The sequence below is a fragment of the Somniosus microcephalus genome, chromosome 2, assembly GCF_052327205.1.
Source record: "Somniosus microcephalus isolate GS21.2 chromosome 2, FLI_Smic_1.0, whole genome shotgun sequence".
Taxonomy (NCBI): domain Eukaryota; kingdom Metazoa; phylum Chordata; class Chondrichthyes; order Squaliformes; family Somniosidae; genus Somniosus; species Somniosus microcephalus.
Window position 1 is genome coordinate 300,054,424 of NC_140988.1, and position 21,014 is coordinate 300,075,437.

General features: G+C 43.0%; 1 protein-coding gene and 1 long non-coding RNA gene across 2 annotated transcripts in view; one reads left to right on the forward strand and one right to left on the reverse strand.

Annotated features, from left to right (window-relative positions):
• LOC147123480 (talin-1) overlaps nucleotides 1–21,014 on the reverse strand; it is a 287,370-nt gene that overhangs the window by 238,669 nt on the left and 27,687 nt on the right. The window lies entirely within an intron of this gene.
• Nucleotides 782–7,040, forward strand: LOC147123481 (uncharacterized). The gene is made up of 3 exons (XR_015080521.1): nucleotides 782–891; nucleotides 4,892–4,928; nucleotides 5,481–7,040. It is a non-coding gene; the product is annotated as an uncharacterized LOC147123481 (long non-coding RNA).

Genomic DNA, 21,014 nt, shown 5'->3' on the forward strand with positions numbered 1-21,014 from the left:
GTATTTCCACCATTTTCTGTTTTTACTTGAAATATATACACGTCAAAACTTTTTTTCCCCTCTTTCTCTGACTGCACCATTCAGCAGTCAGTTAACCGTAATGGAAATGGTGTTGAATGAAACTTCCATATAAGTGAGAACCTCGGGAACCCATGAGTATTTTGGACAACACAGCTGGAGTGGCTCCTGGTGGGCTTACTCAAGCTCAGTTACTGAGTTTGTACAAGACAATCCGCATCATATGGGAGGAGAAAGGAGTCCTCAAGAAAGAAACAACAAACTTGCATTTATATAGCACATTTCTCAGCCTCAGAACATCTCAAAGCATTTCACAATCAAGGACTTTTTAAAGTGAAGTCACTATTGTAACATGGAAAATGCAGCAGCTAATTTCTGCTCAGCAAGGTCCCACAAACAGCAATAAAATAAGTGACCAGGTCATCTGTTTTCAGGTGCTGATGAGGCCAGGACACTGGGAGAATGCCCCTGCTCCTTTTCGAATAGTGCCATAAGATCATTTAGATCCACCCAAGAAGGCAGACAGGGCCTTAGTTTAACATCTCATTCGAAAGACGGCACCTCCAACAGTGCAGCACTCAGTCAGTACTGCACTGAAGTGCCAGCCTATGTACTCAAGTCCCTAGAGTGTATACTGAAAGAGGTGGTCACCCCACAGCTAGGAGGAATGAAGCAGAGGAAGGGAACAAGTGCCTACTAACCAGCAAAGAGGCGGGACTCGGGAGGAGGGGCTCCATAGATGCAATACAAGAAACCCCCAGCATCGAAAGTTGCCCAATAGGTATACTGCACTGGATACCTATCACACAGGCAAGGATGGCAACTGGAAAGGGAAACTGCAAGCAGCACCATGGAGCAAGTGGTTATCCCGGGGTAAGTAGTAATAGCATTGAGAAAAGGCAAATAGTAGTTATAGGGAATGCTGTTAGAGGGAGAGAGAAGCTATTCTGCAGCTGTAACCAGAAATGGTTGATTGCCTGCCATGGTAAAGGTCATAAGCAAGTGAAGAGAGACCATTCTGGAAAAGGAGGGCCTGAAGTTAGTTATAATTCACAGAATCAATAGCATAAGGAAAAGCAGAATAGAAATCTTGTAAAAGGGAAATTGAGCAATTACGCAATGGGAGCAGCTTCACTGAAACCAAACTAGCACCAATGTCCTCAGATAGAGGCTAAATCGAGCAGTGGGGAGGGGCCAAGCATTCTAAATTATTCAGCCGAGAGCGTAATGGAAAGACATAAGTAGAGCAGATAGGCGAGGTGAAGGAGAAAGATAGTGAGGAGAAGGAAATAAATAGGAGAGGTACCAAGAAGTATTAACTTGTAAAGGGGACAGTGTTTTATGCAAGTGTGCAAAACATTAGAAATGAAGTCAGGAAACTAGAGGCACCAATTAAAATTAAGGGATATAGTGTAGTCGCAAAAGAAACTGGACTTCAGCTGGGTGGGGCACAGGAAGCTAAATATGTCTCACTATAAAACTTGAGAGAGACAGCACAAGCTGGAAAACAAAAAGGAGATAGCCTTGAAGAACATAATCTGTTCTAAAGAAAGGAAATTTATACTGATAGTGTTCAAAATCTGTGTGAGTAGAGTTTATAGTAGAGAGACCTGTTACTCTACTATTTTGGGAGCACGTAATACGCCACTGAGTAGCAGGAAAGGAATGGAGGAAGACATTTCTCAGCAATTTCGTGGTCTGCAGTGATACAAGTTGTAATTGTGGGAGAATTTAAAAGTAAACTGGAATAAAACAAATGTTTCTGATCAAAATGGGAAGTGGTTCTTACAATGCATCCCGGGCAGTTTCCTTGATAAATTCCCAACCCACCAGGTATATATTTGAACACCAAGACAATACTGGGTAACAGATCACAAATGAAACTGGTTCCAATAGCAGCATGAAGCATTCCTAGGTTTAGCAAGGATGGGGAATTATATGTTGAGCAGTCAGAAGCAGGTCTCCTGGGTGACTTTTTTTTCTCCTTCTAGCTTAGTGTATGAAGGCCAATTTACTTTACCCATCTCTGCACTGAACAGGATAAATCTGTGTCCTGCCCGATCTGTGCTTTTATCAACAGAGCCATTTGATAACAAATGGCATTACAGCTTTTCAATGGTAGTTTGGTAATGGCTTGTTAAATACATATGGAGCAGCCTACATCTATACGTAGGTAACTTTTTGGTAAAGAAAAATGATTGTATATGAAGACTGACTAAGGATTTAAATTACATGGGCACTAGCATACTGACACTTGAGATGTTTGTCTAAATTCCTCTCTATTACTTACATGGCAGTTTTAATCAATTTACAATAAAATGGGTTAATAGGTCTTCTAAAATAAGAGAAAGGAATTTAATTTGTCCATATACTAGCATCCCGCAGCATAATTTCAAGGTCTTAATAGCAGAACTGAAGGAAACCATCTTGGAATTCCTTGAACTAGATAAAGTTTATTTCACTATCATTTGGCCACCAACTGTCAAAATAATTTTTTTCTGACCAAAACCATAATACAAATCAATTTCATACTATGGAATGTAGAGCCTGAGAGTATTTACAACTAGTTTGGTTTGTTGCTCATCAGTCGCACCTCAGCATGAGGTCAAGACTCATTAACAATGGCTGTGCATTACTCGCTGAAGAGCTGGAGTATAACCCAGCAGCAATATTTAATGTCTTGACTTAGAATAGAACCAAATTTTATAAACTATTATCAGTGCATGTAATAGAGGAGAGATAGTATTCAGTTACAACCATACCACACGAGACTGCCTGGCCATTGAATACAATTATATTTTTTAAAAACCATGGAGTTATGTTAGAAGCCAGATGTAGAGAAGTGTCATACTGACTTAATAAGGATTGTCTTTTGAGGTTCACAGTCAAAGGCACTTACTGGGGGCGAGTAGGAGAATCTTTGTTCTGCTGATAGTTGGGGCACAAAAATCACTCAAAGCAGGCTGTTCTCCAAATCATTTCCACAACTTAAAATAAAAATCTGGTGGCTAAAACCACATTAAGTAACTCGAAGGGAAGACTAAAAAAAAAAAATTATCCTGGGTCTAAGTTTGAAATTTGAAAAAATCATCAATTTTCCAAATGGCAGATAGGGCGATTGGCATCTAGGCATTCATAAAGACAGATAAGGCGCTCAACTACTTATGGAAACATCACATACATAGCATTCAGTAGCGCTAAGCTTCAAAACAAATCGACAAAATGGCATCAAGTGCCAGGCCCTCCCTTCTGCAAATGTTACCATAACAAGTTTAATGTTTCACAAATCCTGTTGGCTCAGCTGTGAATGTCACACCTTTTGGACAGTTCACTCAAAAAGTGCACCTGTGTGATGCAAGTAGCAAATAAATCACAACATAGTTGCAAGATCCTCTAGTGCACAGCATCTTGCAAGTGTCTTCTGGCAGCTAAAGCTTACATTAACTTAGCCCACAAGTCTCAAGTATGCTCTCTATCCCTGCATGACATGATCCTGAACAATGCAGCAAGTAATAGCATGTTGAAACATGAAAGAGCAAATTCTCATTTCTAACTTTTAACACAAGCACACTGCATACAAAACACAACAAAGGCTATTTATTGCATGAATGCAAGATGTTCAATGCTAGAGACAAGACAGAACAATTAACTAGTATCCTATTTAGTGCAGGACATTAGTCCCAGATCAAAATCAACACATTCCATTTTTGGGCTGTAGGTAGATCAGTACTGTGTCCAATGTCTAAGAATTATGGTATTTTTTGGAATTAGGGTTACTGCAAGCTTCTGAGTGTTGTAAAATCTCAAATGGTTCACTAATGTCCTCAGAGAAGGGAAACTGCCACCCTACTCAGTCTGGCCTGCACATTACTCTTGTTCCACACAATGTGATTGACTCTCCCTTCAAGCAACTAGGGATGAGCAACAATACTGCCTTGCTAGTGTTGCCCACATCCCAAGAACAAAGATTTTAAAAAATCCATGCAAAATTTAAGACCAACAGAATTAGAACTCTCTCATTGAAAAAAATCGTAAGTGCCAGCATTGACTTTGCTGTGGAATCAGGTGGTCATGACTCAAACCCTACGCCAGGGGCTTGAGCACATGATCGAGGCTAACACTCCAGTGCAGTACTGAGGGAGTGCTGTACTGCCATTGTTTTTGACTCCCCCACAAGTGGAAACAGCGCCTCTACGTCTATCCTATCAAGCCCCTTCATAATTTGAAAGACCTCTATCAGGTCATCTCAGTCTTCTCTTTTCTAGAGTAAAGAGCCCCAGCCTGTTCAGTCTATCCTGATAATTGTACCCTCTTAGTTCTGGTATCATCCTTGTAAATGCACAGTACTCCAGGTGTGGTCTAACTAAGGTTCTATAAACATTTAACATAACTTCTCTTTTTTTAAATAAATATTTTCCTCTAGAAGTGAACCTCAGTGCTTTATTTGCACGATTATGGCTTTGTTAAACTGCATTGCTGTTTTAATGATGTGTATCTGTACCCCGAGATCCCTCTGCGCCTCTACCCCATTTAGACTTTTATTTTCCAAGGAGTAGGTGGCCTCCTTATTCCTCCTAAAAAAAAAAAATGTACGTTATACTTATCTACATTGAAATTCATTAACAAACTTGCAGAATGGACGTGCAAATGACTTCCTGTATTTTTTAGTCTTACTCAGTATTAAACTATATCCCCAAAAATGGGTCATCTGCTAATTTTGATATTGTACTTCCAATTCCCGGAGTCCAAATCATTTTTGTAAATGGTGAACAACATTGGTCAGAGTACCGATCCCTGTGAAAGTAATTTACTAAATTCCACTTCAACTTCTAACACACTGGATTCCTGATTTCATTTTCTCACCTCTTTTTAGGTCCCTCTGCATTATTCTTCAGGTGTGGAAAAAGCAGGTACGTGCTTCAGGACTCTACCAATACTTCTCTGGCAACTTGGACAGACACACTGAATTTCCCCTCACTGGTGTCAGCTGTGGCTTAGTTGGTAGCACCCTCGCCTCCGAGTCAGAATGTTGTTGGTTCAAGTCCCACTCCAGAGACTTGAGCACAAAAATCTAGGCAGACACTCCAGTGCAGTACTGAGGGAGTGCTGCCCTGTCGGAGGTGCCGTCTTTCGGATGAGACGCAAAACCGAGGCCCGGTCTGCTCTGTCAGGTGAACGTTAAAGATCCCATGGCACTGTTTTGAAGAGCAGGGGCGTTATCCCCGGTGTCCTAGCCAATAGTTATCCCTCAATCAACTTCACTAAAACAGATTATCTGGTCATTATCACATTGCTGTTTGTGGGAGCTTGCTGTGTGCACATCGGCTGTCACATTTCCTACATTGCAACAGTGACTATGCCTCAAAAAAAAAAAGTACTTCATGGCTGTAAAGCACTTGAGACATCTAGTAGTCGTGAAACGTGCTTATATAAATGCAAGTCTTTCTTTTCTGATTGTACAGACTCATCTTCCCAATCAGCCTGACTGAAATTGGGAATTCACCGTTCAGGAAATGGGTACGTGTGTCCAACATTTCGTACCACTACACTGTTATAGTCACTAAAACAAATAGCCAAGAAAATGTAAAGTAGCACCCACAATTGTCCAGTATAGGATAGGTTCATATATTTATGGGGTATGGTAGTATAGTGGTTATGTTACTGGACCAGTAATCCAGAGGCCTGGACTAATGATCCAGAGACACGAGTTCAAATCCCACCACAACAGCTGGGGAATCTAAATTCAGTTAAATAAATAAATCTGGAATAAAAGGCTAGCATCAGTAATGGTGACCATGAAACTACCAGATTGTCGTAAAGACGGGAATCTGGCATCCTTACCCGGTCTGGCCGGTAGGTGACTCCAGACCCACAGCAATGTGGTTGACTCTTAACTGCCCTCTGAAATGGCCCAACAAGCTCACCACCACCTTCTCATGGGCAATTAAAGCTGGCATTTCCAGTGATGCCCCCGTGAAGGAGGTTTTTTTTTTTTTAAATTATGGGAGGGGTGAAGATGCCACGATGAGGTTCACAAAAAAAATGGCAGCTGAAATTAGCCTCCACATATGCCAGTTTTACAGTATTGGGAATAACACATGGTGCAAAGATGAGAAGCATAAAAAAAAGTGGAAAATGTCTGAAGAAAAACTTTAATGTCTGCATGAGTGTAGCGTCCCTTTGCCCAACTGGATCACAGAATTAGAGACCACTGCCCTTTCAACCCAGAAAGATCCCAGAACCATGTTTGTAGTGTCTTTCAATTGGTTCAGTTAAATCACATTCTACCAAAATAAAAATTCTGGTGGCACCAATACCCAATTTCCTCTTTAGGTCTGCTAGCTCCAAGCCCTACTACTTCGGCTTCCTTCAGCTTCAGGCCCTGCTTCCTGAGATTGGACGTCAGAGTCACCACAAATGTAACTAGAGAGGCTAGGATCAGAAGAAATATTGACAGACGGAAAGATAATCCCAAAAATTACTGTAGCACTAATAACTCTATATATTTTTTGAGATACCAATAATGAATATTGAAGCTTGGGGGCCACATTTCACTGCCACCTCCTGAACCAGGCAAACTGCAGCCTAAATACTTCTCAGACAAGGCCCAGATTTCCAGCCACCCGACTCATTCCCTCCTGCCCCATGCAGACCCCCACGTCCCTAGTCTTTCTGACCTGGAAGGAGCAGGAGCTAGATTTATGATAAGACTTTTAAGGTAGGGAGGGGGGTGCATACATTCACTACCAACCATTTTGAGGGGGGGAAAAGTGTGCACATATAGTAAAATATTTAGTGTTCAGCTTTAGGAATCCATAGGGAACATTTTAAAAAATAAAAGGACCGAGGCAGTGGATCTGAGCAGGAGCGGAGCTGGGAGCGAGAGCAAGATAAAGAGCGCAGCAGAGGAGGCCAGAGAGCAGAGGCAGCAGACCTGAGCTGGGAGCAACTCAACACAGGCAGATTTTGAAAGAGTGACGTCAGAGTAAAAAACCTAAAGTGACGTCAGCACAAGGGAAGGAGCTGATTGGTGAGTAGCTAGTGAGTGTTTAAGTTCTAAGTTTATTTCTGCTAAGTTAGTTAATAGTCTATTAAATAGAGGCATGGCAGGGCACCTCAGTCCCGTGGAGTGCACATCTTGTGCCATGTGGGAAATCCAGGACATTTCCAGTGTCCAGGACAAGCACATGTGCAGGAAGTGTCGTCAGCTGGAGGAGCTCGGGCGTCAGCTGTGGCTCAGTGGGGAGTTGATACTCCAGTGCAGTGCCGAGGGAGTGCTGTACTGTCGGAGGCCCCGTCTTTCAGATGAGACATTAAACCGAGGCCCCGTCTGCCCCCTCAGGTGGGCATAAAAAGATCACATGGCATTATTTCGAACATAACAAAAACAGATTATCTGGTCATTATCACATTGCTGTTTGTGGGAGCTTGCTGTGTGCAAATTGGCTGCTGCGTTTCCCACATGACAAGTGACTACACTCCAAAAAAGTACTTAATTGGCTGTAAAGCGCTTTTGAGACGTCCGGTGGTCATGAAAGGTGCTATATAAATGCAAGTCTTTCTTTCTTTCAACTGGTATTTACTGGTGAGGGTAATAGTTCCTCTGGGGAGTACAGCCAGAGCCAAGTCCATGGCACCACGGGTGACTCAGCTGTACAGGGGACAGGGATGGGGGGAAAAAAAAAAATCAGGAAAGCAATAGTGGTAGGGGATTCAATAGTTAGGGGAACAGATTGGCGCTTCTGCGGCCACAGACGTGACTCTAGGGTGGTATGTTGCCTCCCAAGTGCCAGGGTCAAGGATGTCACTGGAGCGGCTGCAGAACACTGAGGGGGGAGGGTGAACAGCCAGAGGTCATGGTCCATATCGGTACCAACGACATAGGCAGAAAAAGGGATGAGGTCCTGCAGGCAGATTTTAGGGAGCTAGGAAAGAGATTAAAAAGCAGGACCTCAAAAAGGTAGTAATCCCCGGATTACTCCCGGTGCCACGCACGAGTGAGTATAGAAATAGGAGGATAGAGCAGATGAATGAGTGGCTGGAGAGATGGTGCAGGAGGGAGGGCTTTATTTCCTGGGACATTGGGACTGGTTCTGGGGGAGGTGGGATCTGTACAGGCCAGACAGGTTGTACCTCAACAGAGCTGGGACCAATATCCTCATTGCTGGGGGGGGGGGGGGGGGTTTAAACTAATTTGGCAGGGGGATGGGTACCAAGATGTAGCAGCAGAAAGGAGAAACATGGTGCACAAGAATGGGAGATACGGATAGCACTAGAGCAATAAATAGTACGGTATTAGGCGGGGTCAGACTAAGAATACAAGAAGGTCTAAGACGGTTTACAGTGCATGTGTGTAAATGCACGAAGCGTGGTAAATAAGGTTGGTGAGCTGCAGGTGCAAATAACCACATGTTCCGAAGTCCGGGAAAACCCGAAAACCGGCTCGGCCTCGGTCCAGAGGTTGCTGGATTCGGGACCTTCTACTTGTAGTAGAAAGGATATAGAGCAGCAAATTTGCAAGGAAATTACAGAGGTGCAAGAACTATAGAGTAGTGATAATGGGGGACTTCAATTATCCTAAAATAGACTGGAATAGTAATAGTGTAAAGGGCAGTGAGGGGAAAAAAATGTCTGAAATGTGTTCAGGAGAACTTTCTTGATCAGTACATTTCCAGTCCAACAAGGAAGGAGGCATTGCTGGATCTAATTCTGGGGAATGAGGTGGGTCAGGTGGATCAAGTTTCAGTAGGGGAACATTTAGGGAAGTGATCATAGTGTCATAAAGTTTAGACTAGCTATGGAAAAGGACAGGGAGCAATCTAGAGTAAAAATACTTAATTGGAGGAAGGCGAATTTCAGTGGGTTGAGAACGGAGCTGGCCCAGGTAAATTGGAATCAAAGGTTGGCAGGCAAAACTGTAATCAAACAATGGGCTGTCTTTAAAGAGGAGATGGTTCGGGTACATTCCCACGAGGGGGAAAGGTAGGGCAGCCAAAGCCAGAGCTCCCTGGAAGACGAAAGAGATAGAGAGCAAGATAAAGCAGAAAAAAAGGTGTGTGTGACAGATGTCAGGTTGAGAACACAACTGAGAACCAGGCTGAATACAGAAAGTTCGGCGGGGGGGGGGGAGAAAAAGAGTGAAAAAGGAAATAAGAGGGGCAAAGAGAGAGAGAGTATGAGAATAGTCTGGCAGCTAACATAAAAAGGAATCCAAAAATCTTCTATTGGCAAATAAATAGTAAACAGGTAGTGAGAAGAGGGGTGGAGCCGATTAGGGACCAAAAAGGAGACCTACACATGGAGGCAGAGGGCATGGCTGAGTACTTTGCATCCGTCTTTATCAAGGAAGAAGATGCTGCCAAAGTCAGTGAAAGAAGAGGTCATTGAGATATTGGATGGGATAAAAATTGATAGAGGAGGTATTAGAAAAGGCTGGCTGTAATTAAAGTAGGTAAGTCACGAGGACTTGATGTGATGCATCCTAGAATGCTAGGGAAGTAAAGGTGGAAATTGTGGAGGTACTGGCCACACTCTTCCAACCCTCCTTGGATACAGGAGTCGTGCCAGAGGACTGGAGAATTGCAAATGTTACACCTTTGTTCAAAAAAGGATGCAAGGTTAAACCCAGGACGTAACATACAGGGTGGATAAAGGGGAACCAGTGGATGTAGTGTATTTGGACTTCCAAAAGGCAGTTGACAAGGTTCCACACAAAAGATTACTGATCAAGATAAAAAAAAAAAATCACAGGATTGGGGGTAATATGGCATGGGTGGAAGATTGGCTATCTAACAGAAAACAAAGAGTTGGGATAAATGGTTCGTTCTCGGGCTGGCAATCAGTAACTAGTGGTGTTCCGCAGGGGTCAGTGCTGGGACCCCAACTCTTTACAATCTATATTAACGATTTGGAGGAAGGGACCGAGTGCAACATATCCAAGTTTGCCGACGATACAAAGATGGGAGGGAAAGCAGCGAGTGAAGAGGACATAAAAAGCCTGCAAAAGGACATAGGCAGGCTAAGTGAGTGGGCAGAGATTTGGCAGATGGACTATAATATTGGAAAGTGTGAGGTTATGCACTTTGGCAGAAAAAAATCAAAGAGCAAGTTATTATCTAAATGGAGAGAAACTGCAAAGTGCTACAGTACAAAAGGGATCTGGGGCTCCTGGTGCATGAAACACAAAGTTAGTATGCAGGTGCAGCAGGTGATCAGGAAGGCCAATGGAATCTTGGCTTTTATTGCAAGGGGGATGGAGTATAAAAACAGGGAAGTCTTGCTGCAGTTATACAGGGTACTGGTGAGGCCACACCTGGAATACTGCGTGCAGTTTTGGTTTCCATATTTAAGAAGGTATACTTGCTCTCGAGGCGGTTCAGAGAAGGTTCACGCGGTTGATTCCGGAGATGAGGGGGTTGACGTATGAGGAAAGGTTGAGTAGGTTGGGACTCTACTCATTGGAGTTCAGAAGAATGAGAGGTGATCTTATCGAAACATATAAGATTGTGAGGGGGCTTGATCGGGTGGATGCGGTGAGGATGTTTCCACTGATGGGTGAGACTAGAACTAGGGGGCATAATCTTAGAATAAGGGGCTGCCCTTTCAAAACTGAGATGAGGAGAAACTTCTTCACTCAGAGGGTAGTAAATCTATGGAATTTGCTACTCCAGAGAGCGGTGGAAGCTGCAACATTAAATAAATTTAAAACGGAGATAGACAGTTTCCTAGCAGAGAAGGGAATTAGGGGCTACGGGGAGAGGGCAGGGACGTGGACGTGAGTCTAGATTCGGATCAGCCATGATCCTATTGAATGGCGGAGCAAGCCCGAGGGGCCGTATGGCCTACTCCTACTTCTTATGTTCTAATGTTACAGGCCAGTCAGCTTAACCTCAATGGTGGGGAAGCTTTTAGAAACTATGATCCGGGACAAAATAAACAAACAGTCACTTAGACAAATGTGGATTAATGAAGGAAAGCCAGCACGGATTTGTTAAAGGCAAATTGTGTTTAACCAACTTGATTGAGTTTTTTGATGAAGTAACAGAGAGGGTTGATGAGGGCAATGCGGTTGATGTGGTGTACATGAACTTCCAAAAGGCATTTGCTAAAGTGCCAAATAAGCTTGCCAAAAAGTTGAAGCCCATGGAATAAAAGGGACAGTGGCAGCAAGGATATGAAATTGGCTAAGTGACAGGAATCGGAGTGTAGTGCTGAACAGTCGTTTTTCGGACTGGAGGAAGATATACAGTGGTGTTCCCATGGGATCGGTACTAGGACCACTGCTTTTCTTGATATATATTAATGAGTTGGACTTAGGTGTACAGGGCACTATTTCAAAATTTGCAGATGACACAAAACTTGGAAATAGTGAACAGCGAGTAGGATAGTGATAGACCTCAAGGAGGACATAGACAGGCTGGTGGAATGGGTGGACACGTGGCAGATGGAAGTTTAATGCAGAAATGTGAGAATTGATACATTTTAGGTAGAAAGAACGAGGAGACACAATAGAAACTAAAGGATACAATTCTAAAGAGGGTGCATGAACAGAGACACCTGGGAGTATATGTGCACAAATCGTTGAAGGTGGCAAGACAGGTTGAGAAAGCAGTTAAAAAAGCATATGGGATCCTGGGCTTTGTAAATAGAGGCATGGGGGGAAAATTTGTTTGCTTTGCGCCTCCAGTTAGCGCCCCAAGAGGGCACTAATGGGGTGCAAAGCAACTAGCGCCTGGGTGCGGCAATGTTTGCGCCGCTCACAAAATTGACCAGACATTTTGCGGCGCTGCTAAACACTATCGCCATGATCTCCTGCGCCCGCAGATCGTGATGTCAGTCGAGCGTGCAATGCCACGGACCAGATATTGAGTGGCGCCCCCTGCCTTTAGCAACGACAGGTTGAGGGGAACGTTTTGCAGTCAGGAAGGGACTGGGGGAGCGCTATTTAAAGGCAGCTGCTCCCTGCCTTTTTTTGTCGGCGACATTTTTGCACCACGCATTCTGAGACAGCGAGACACACTTCTGGAGAGATTCAATGCTGTGTGAAGGAGTTTTGGATACTGAGCAGCACTTTGCAGGTTCATTTTGATTTGACCTTCCTTGCATCGATTTAGAAGAGACTATGGGGGCTGCACTCAGTTCTTTCCCTGGGTCTCTCCATTGTTCTTTCCAGCAGAATTGATGTACAGGTCTCTCCAGGCCGAGATTCAAGGCTGCAATGATGAGCAGGGTGTGGATGGAGAGCAAGATCAACACTCCCCTTTAAGAACTGGCCAGCGCCAGTGTGTCTGTGTTCCATTGCTGACTGACATCACATGAGCTTCGCCAGCGCTCTGAGAAGGCGCTAACGCCGAGGAGCGAGGCGCTACAAGAGCGGTGTGTAGCAACTAATTTAGTACTCCTCCAGGGGTGATAGAAGCCAAGTTTGCAGTCGGAGGCAATAATAAAATGCCAGGCGCTAAACTTTGCGCCCGGCCAATAATTGCGTCCCAAACGAGGCGATACCGAATTTCTCCCCCATAGAGTACAAAAGCAAGGAAGTTATGATGAACCTTTATAAAATACTGGTTCAGCCACAACTGGAGTATTATGTCCAATTCTGGGTACCACACTTTAGAAAAGGAGGTGAAGGCTTTAAAGAGGGTGCAGAAAAGGTTTACAAAAATGGTTCTAGGAATGAGGGACTTCAGTTATGTGGATAGTCTGGAGAAACTGGGGTCGTTCTCCTTAAAGCAGAGAAGATTGAGAGGAGATTTGATAGAGGTATTCAAAATCATGAGGGGTCTAGTCAGTAGATAGAGAGAGACTGTTCCCATTGGCAGAAGGGTCGAGAACCAGAAGAACCAAAGGCGACATGTGGAAAAATGTTTTTACGCAGCGAATGGTTAGGATCTGGAATGCACTGCCTGAAAAGGTGGTGGAGGCAGATTCAATCGTGGCTTTCAAAAGGGAATTGGATAAGTACCTGAAGGAAAACAATTTGCAGGGCTATGGGGAAAGTGCTGGGGAGTGGGACGAGCTGAAGTCATAGACTTAGGTAGCAGTGGGGAAATTAAAAACCAGAGTGTGTCAGGGAGGGGCAGAAGGTATGGAGTAAAAGGTAAAGTAATAAAAAGGGCAAAAGCAGGAACTAAGTGTCACAAAACATATTTGAAAGTTCTCTATCTGAATGCACGTAGCATTCGTAACAAAATAGACGAGTTAATGGCACAAATAACTACATATGGATATGATCTTGTGGCCATTACAGATACATGGCTGCAAGGTGACAATGCCTGGGAATTAAACATACCAGGTTATTTAACGATCAGGAAGGACAGGCAGGAAGGAAGGGGAGGTGGGGTGGCTATGTTAATAAAGGAAGGAATCACTGATAGAGAAATCATATTGGGTCAAAAGATCAGGATAAATGAAACAGTTTGGGTGGAGGTAAGGAATAATAAGGGGGAAAAAACACTAGTGGGCGTAGTCTATAGGCCTCCGAACAGTTGCAACTCGGTTGGACGGAGTATCAATCAGGAAATAGTTGAGGCTTGTAATAAGGGAACATCTATAATTATAGGGGATTTTAACTATCATATTAATTGGACAAATCAAACTGGGCAGGGCTGCCTTGAGGATGAGTTCATTGAGTGTATTAGGGATGGGTTTCTTGAGCAGTATGTAACTGAACCAACCAGGAGACAAGCAACCTTAGATCTGGTCCTGTGTAACGAGACAGGATTAATTAAAGATGTCCTAGTAAAGGATCCCCTTGGAATGAGTGACCATAACATGGTTGAATTCCATATTCAATTAGAGGGTGAGAAGGTTGGATCTCAAACAAGCGTGCTAAGCTTGAATAAAGGAGACTATGAAGGTATGAGAGTGGAATTGAGTAGAGTGGATTGGGAAAATAGATTAAAGGGTAAGACAATACATGATCAGTGGTGTACATTCAAGGAGTTATTTTACAACTTCCAAAAAATATATATTCCACTGAGAAGAAAAGGGTGTAAAAGAAAAGACAGCCATCCGTGGCTAAGTAAAGAAATTAAGGATAGTATTCGACTAAAAACAAGGGCAAAATGCTGGAGTCCATCATTAAGGATGAAATAGCGGAGCACTTAGCAAATGGGGACAGGATAGGACAGAGTCAACATGGATTTACAAAGGGTAAATCGTGCTTGACTAATCTATTGGAATTTTTTGAGGGAGTAACTGGTAGAATAGATGGGGGAGAGCCAGTAGATGTGGTGTACCTGGACTTCCAAAAGGCCTTCGATAAGGTCCCACATAAAAGATTAGCATGGAAAATTGAGGCTCATGGGATAAAGGGGAAAGTTTTGGCGTGGATAGGGAACTGGCTGTCAGATAGAAAACAGAGAGTTGGAATAAACGGCTCATTTTCTGAATGGCAGGCAGTAACAAGTGGGGTACCACAGGGATCTGTCCTGGGCCCCCAGCTGTTCACAATTTACATTAATGACCTGGATCAGGGAGTCGGATGCAGCATTTCCAAATTTGCAGACGACACTAAACTAGGAGGTGGGGTGGGCTCAGAGGAAGAGACCAGGAAGCTCCAGAGCGATTTGGACAGACTGGGCGATTGGGCGGATAAATGGCAGATGCACTATAATGTGGACAAGTGCGAAGTTATCCACCTTGGGTGCAGGAACGGGAGGGCAAATTATTATTTAAATGGCAATAGATTGGGAGAGGGGGAAGTACAGAGAGACCTGGGTGTTCTTGTACACCAGTCACTGAAGGCGAGCATGCAGGTGCAACAGGCGGTCAAGAAGGCAAACGGTATGCTGGCCTTCATAGCAAAAGGGTTAGAATACAGGAACAGGGATACCTTGCTGCAGCTGTACAGGGCACTGGTGAGACCACACCTCGAGTACTGTGTACAGTTTTGGTCGCCTCATCTGAGGAAGGATGTTCTTGCCATGGAGGGGGTGCAGCGGCGATTCACCAGGCTGATACCAGGAATGGCGGGAATGACCTATGAGGAGAGACTATGTAGTTTAGGGATGTACACACTGGAGTTTAGAAGATTGAGAGGGGACCTCATAGAAGTGTATAAAATTCTGACAGGTCTAGACAGACTGGATGCAGAAGGAATGTTTCCCTTGGCGGGTGAGAACAGAACTAGAGGACATAATTTAAGGATAAGGGCTAAACCATTTAGGACAGAGATGAGGGGGAATTTCTTCACTCAGAGAGTGGTGAACCTGTGGAACTCATTGCCACAGAGGGCAGTGTACGCCAGCTCATTAAATATATTTAAGAGGGAATTAGATATATTTCTACGGGCAAAAGGGGTTAAGGGTTACGGAGAGAAGGCGGGGACGGGATACTGAATTAAAGGATCAGCCATGATCTCATTAAATGGCGGAGCAGGCACGAAGGGCCGAATGGCCTACTCCTGCTCCTATCTTCTATGTATCTATGTATAAGGTAGCCAAATCTAGTGGGAGGATAGAGGATTGGGAAAACTTTAAAAGGCAGCAAAAAATAACAAAAAGATTGATTAAGAAAGGGAAGATAGATTATGAAAGTAAATTAGCATAAAATATAAAAACAGATAGTAAGAGTTTTTATAGTTATATAAAAAGAAAAAGGGTGGCTAAAGTAAATGTTGGTCCCTTAGAGGATGAGACCGGGAAATTAATGGTGGGAAATATGGAGATGGCAAAAACACAATGAATATTTTGTATCAGTCTTTACAGTAGAAGACACTAAGAATATCCCAACACTGGACAAACAGGGGGCTAAAGAGGGGGGGGGGGGGGGGGAAAAAGAGAGGAGCTAAGCACGATCAAAATCACTAAGGAAGTGGTACTCGGTAAAATAATGGGACTCAAGGCGGATAAATCACCTGGACCTGATGGCTTACATCCTAGGGTCTTGAGGGAAGTGGCGGTAGGGATTGTGGATGCATTGGTAATAATTTTCCAAAACTCCCTGGACTCAGCAAAGGTCCCGGCAGATTGGAAAACTGCTAATGTAACACCCTTATTTAAAAAGGGCAGTAGACAGAAGGCTGGAAACTATAGACAGGTTAGCCTAACATCTGTGGTAGGTAAAATGTTGGAGTCCATTATTAAGGAGACAGTAACAGGACATTTGGATAATCATAATTTAATAGGACAAAGTCAGCATGGTTTTATGAAGGGGAAGTCATGTTTGACAAATTTGCTGGAGTTCTTTGAGGAAGTAACATATAGGGTGGATAAAGGGGAACCAATGGACGTAGTGTATTTAGACTTCCAAAAGGCATTTGACAAGGTGCCACACAAAAGATTATTGCTTAAGATAAAAAATCACAGCATTGGGGGTAATATTCTGGCATGGATAGAGGATTGGCTATCTAACAGAAGGCAGAGAGTTGGGATAAATGGTTCATTCTCAGACTGGCAATCAGTAACCAGTGGTGTTCCGCAGGGGTCAGTGCTGGGTCCCCAACTCTTTACAATCTATATTAACGATTTGGAGGAGGGGACCGAGTGTAACATATCAAAGTTTGCAGATGATACTAAGATGGGAGGGAAAGTAGTGAGTGAGGAGGACATAAAAAACCTGCAAGGGGACATAGACAGGCTAAGTAAATGGGCAGAGATTTGGCAGATGGAATACAATACTGGAAAGTGTGAGGTTATGCACTTTGGCAGGAAAAATCATAGAGCAAATTATTATCTTAATGGCAAGAAACTGGAAAGTACTGAAGCACAAAGGGATCTGGGGGTCCTGGTGCACGAAACTCAAAAGGTTAGTGTGCAGGGGCAGCAAGTGATTAAGAAGGCCAATGGAATGTTGGCTTTCATTGCTAGGGGGATAGAATATAAAAATAGGGAGGTATTGCTTCAGTTGTACAAGGTATTGGTGAGACCGCACCTGGAATACTGCATACAGTTTTGGTGTCCATACTTAAGAAAAGACATACTTGCTCTCGAGTCAGTACAAAGAAGGTTCACTCGGTTAATCCCGGGGATGAGGGGATGGACATATGAGGAGAGGTTGAGTAGATTGGGACTCTACTCATTGGAGTTCAGAAGAATGAGAGGCGATCTTATTGAAACATATAAGATTGTGAAGGGGTTGGATCGGGTGGATGCGGGGGCGGATGTTCCCGATGATGGGTGAAACTAGAACTAGGGGGCATAGTCTTAGAATAAGGGGCTGCTCTTTCAAAACTGAGATGAGGAGGAACTACTTCACTCAGAGGGTGGTAGGTCCATGGAATATGCTGTCCCAAAAAGCTGTAGAAGCTACATTACATAAATTTAAAACAGAAATAGACAGTTTCCTAGAAGTAAAGGGAATTAAGGGTTACGGGGAGCGGGCAGGAATTTGGACATGAGTCTAGGTTCGGATCGGTCATGGCCCTGTGGGTAACGGAGTGGGCCCAGGGGCCGTGTAGCCTGATCCTGCTCCTATTTCATGTGTCTAATTCTGTTAGATTCAGGAGATAGTTCTGTGATAGTAGATTGGCGGTTAGGATCAGATCAGCCATGATCTTATTGAATGGCGGAGCAGGCTCGGGGGGCCGATTGGCCTACTCCTGCTCCTATTTCTTATGTTCTTATGCTCGATGGGCCGAATAGCCTCCTTCTGTGCTGTAACCATTCTATGATTCTCTTTGGCTAACTGCTGCTATTCCTAGGTTAACTTAAGAAAATCGATAGATTAACATTCAAATTGCCAAAAGGAAAGCTAAAAACTAGTAATTTCCAGGTCCTGATGAATTGTATTTTAGTTAAGGGACGGTCTTTTGAGACTTGGTAGCTGTGTTACCAAATATGGAGACCAGTGGTAAATGTACAACATAAAACATAGCCATAAGTAGTCTATTAAACATCCTGCTAAGTAATTCTGTACTGGGGAATCGCCTAAAGAGGAATCAAACCTCCATCAGTAAATATTTTCTTTTAAATTTCTCTGAAATCATGCTTCCATACCCAGCCAGGGAGATGAGTCATCCCAGGAAACATATTAGCACAGACTGATAAATGCTTACTGTGCCTACTGTACTGTAATTTTGGAAACAAAGCTGTTAAGGGACAATTAAATCTCATTGAAACTTATAAAATTCTAACAGGACTGGACAGACTGGATGCAGGAAGGATGTTCCCAATGGCTGGGGAGTCCAGAACCAGGGGTCACAGTCTAAGGATAAGGGGTAAGCCATTTAGGACAGAGATGAGGAGGAATTTCTTCACCCAGAGAGTGGTGAACCTGTGGAATTCTCTACCACAGAAGGCAGTGGAGGCCAATTCATTAAATATATTCAAGAAGGAGTTGGATATATTTCTTAAGGCTAAAGGGATCAAGGGATATGGGGAGAAGGCAGGGACAGGGTACTGAATTTGGATGATCAGCCATGATCTCCTTGAATGGCGGAACAGGCTCGAGGGGCCGAATAGCCTACTCCTGCTCCTATCTTCTATGTTTCTATTAAGTCAATGTCCATGGCAAAAATAGCACTGTTCTCAGTTCATCATCCTATACTGTAATTATAGTCCATCATAACAAAAGTCAAAACTACTTGTAGGCTGCATTCATTTGAAAGATTCCAAAACATTTCACAAAATTTTACTATGGATTTTGAATGCTACAGAGTAATTGGAGCATATGTTCAAATAGAACTGGCAGCTGTTTTTCTCGGACACGACTCAAAAATGTTTAACATTACACCAAACTTGCATATTCTCCAGCTTTGCTTAAGAACATTTAAACGGTCAGACCCCTATGGCACAATACAAATCTATTCGATAACATTTATGTAAAATCCCTTGGTATTCGCAGATAAATGTTTTAACATGTTAATAGAACATCCCTATGTCCAGTATTTTAATGGGGGTTTTGCCCATTCAAAATAAAAATGGATAACATTTCCACCAAGATAGCGAACTGAGAAATAAAGGAAACGCGTTAAGTTTTAAACTGCTATTTTTGGTAACGGTAATTTCTAGCCGGCACTGCCGTTTTGCCCCAGTAAAAAAAAGTGTTGATTTTGTTGTACTAAAAATTAAAATGATTACACAGTGCATTAAAGCTGAAGTGTACAAAAGTGTAGTTTGCTGTACCGTGCAGAGGGAGCTAAATTTTCTGTTGCCCAATGGATCCGACTGACTGCTTCCAGTCAGGGTTTGCAACCTATTGCATTCTTATTATTAGTGTCACTCCTCATTTTTATGTCGACGTTGACTGCTGTAATACATACAGCTTGGGTACATACTGCACAGTAACAAAAAAGAGGATCTCCTCTAAGGGCATGTAAACAAATTGAAGTCAGCTTCCAAAGTTACAGAACATAATTAGGTGCTGCAACTCACCCACAAACAGGACAATGGTTAGTACCACACATCACAGTAATACACTGTAGTACAATCCTAAATATGGGAAACCACTTTTTTTTTGTTGAAATTACATAAAAATCACCAGTCAAACTCCACTTCCAAATTTATTCCATAATCCTGGAAATTCTGCAATCGCAGCGACAGGGATATTCAGTCAGTTAAAATATTCCCACCAGTAAAATTTCTCAACTGAAAAAAATGTGTGCAACTAAACAAAAGTCTTCATATAAGATAGCCACCAGGCATGCTGCAAAAGTTCCTTGGAGGAAAATGAAAAATTGTTAAAAGCTGCATTGCAGTAGTTTGTGTTATATATAAAATTTATTTGGGGCAACTTAAATCTTTTCTGCCTCAAGTGTGTGTGTGTGCAACCAATAAGGGGAAGAAAGTAACATCTGAAGTACTATTTCTAACATGTTTGAAGGGAGAGAGATTGGATTACATGGAGCAATTATGTAATGGATATGTTCAGACTGGAAAAGAAAAGATTGAGAGATGATACGATTGCTGTTTTTAGGATTCTAAGAAAAGGGACGAGATAATGTTGACCATGACATGCTGTTTCACCTTGTCCAGAATAGCAGAACCAGAGGACACGAACTGCGCTTGAAGGGGTAAATTCAAAACAAATCTGCAGAAGCATCATTTCAGTAAGCAAGTAGTAAATCTATGGAACAGGCTCCCTAGGGAGATGGTGGAAACAGATAGTATTGATTCAAATGCAAATTAGATAGATTTCTTTCAAAAAATACTTTGGGATACTGTATCTGAGTAATTTGAGACATGACATATGGTAAGTGTAGCATACTTGGGAGGTACAGGTGATTTTGGACCTATGGCTCCCGAAGTTTTCTACCACTGGGGGTGTATTTGCCTCATATCTGGGTCTGTTATAGACTAATTGATACAGATTAATTGCCATGATGTGTCAAAAACTCCATTATCATTGTAACATGCGACTGCAAACAAGATGGACTTTGGTCCTTTTTCCGTCTAGCAATTCCTATATGAATGCAAATTCTTTATCTTCTTTCTTGCCCTAGAGCTTGTTATTACAGTATTGAATATTCTGGGATCCAGTTTACCCATTTCCTTAAAAATCTTAAAATATTTCAATAAGATCACCTCTAAATTACCCTTTTCCCCTAATTCAAACATCCTTATAGCCTTAAGTCTTTCCTCATAGCTCAGGTGCCCAATTGTATTTATGAACTAAGTTGTCCTTCCACCCATTTACTCCAAGGCCGCTGGGAGGTGCCAAGTTCGAGAACATGAACAGAGCTGACCATGTTCTGCCTGGTATCCAACTAGCTTTTCATGTGTCCAACAGCCAACTAGTGACTATCCTCTTTGGCAGGGTGGCATGGGGAAGGAGCAAAAGAGAAGGCGAGAAAGGTCTCTTTGGAGTCGGACATAGCTCCAAGATGACAAGCATCAGTGATGGAAATTCGGAACCAAGTCAGTCAATCCATTACCGGGGCGGGGGGGGGGGTGGGGGGAGAGGGAGAGAAAGAGTTCCACATTTTCACTACTTCTTGACATCACGCCTGAACGGCCTAGCTCTAATTTTAAGGTTATGCTCCCTAGTTCCTCTCTATCTACCCCATCATATCCTTCAATCATCTTAAACACCTCAACAGTAACTTTCAGAAGGGA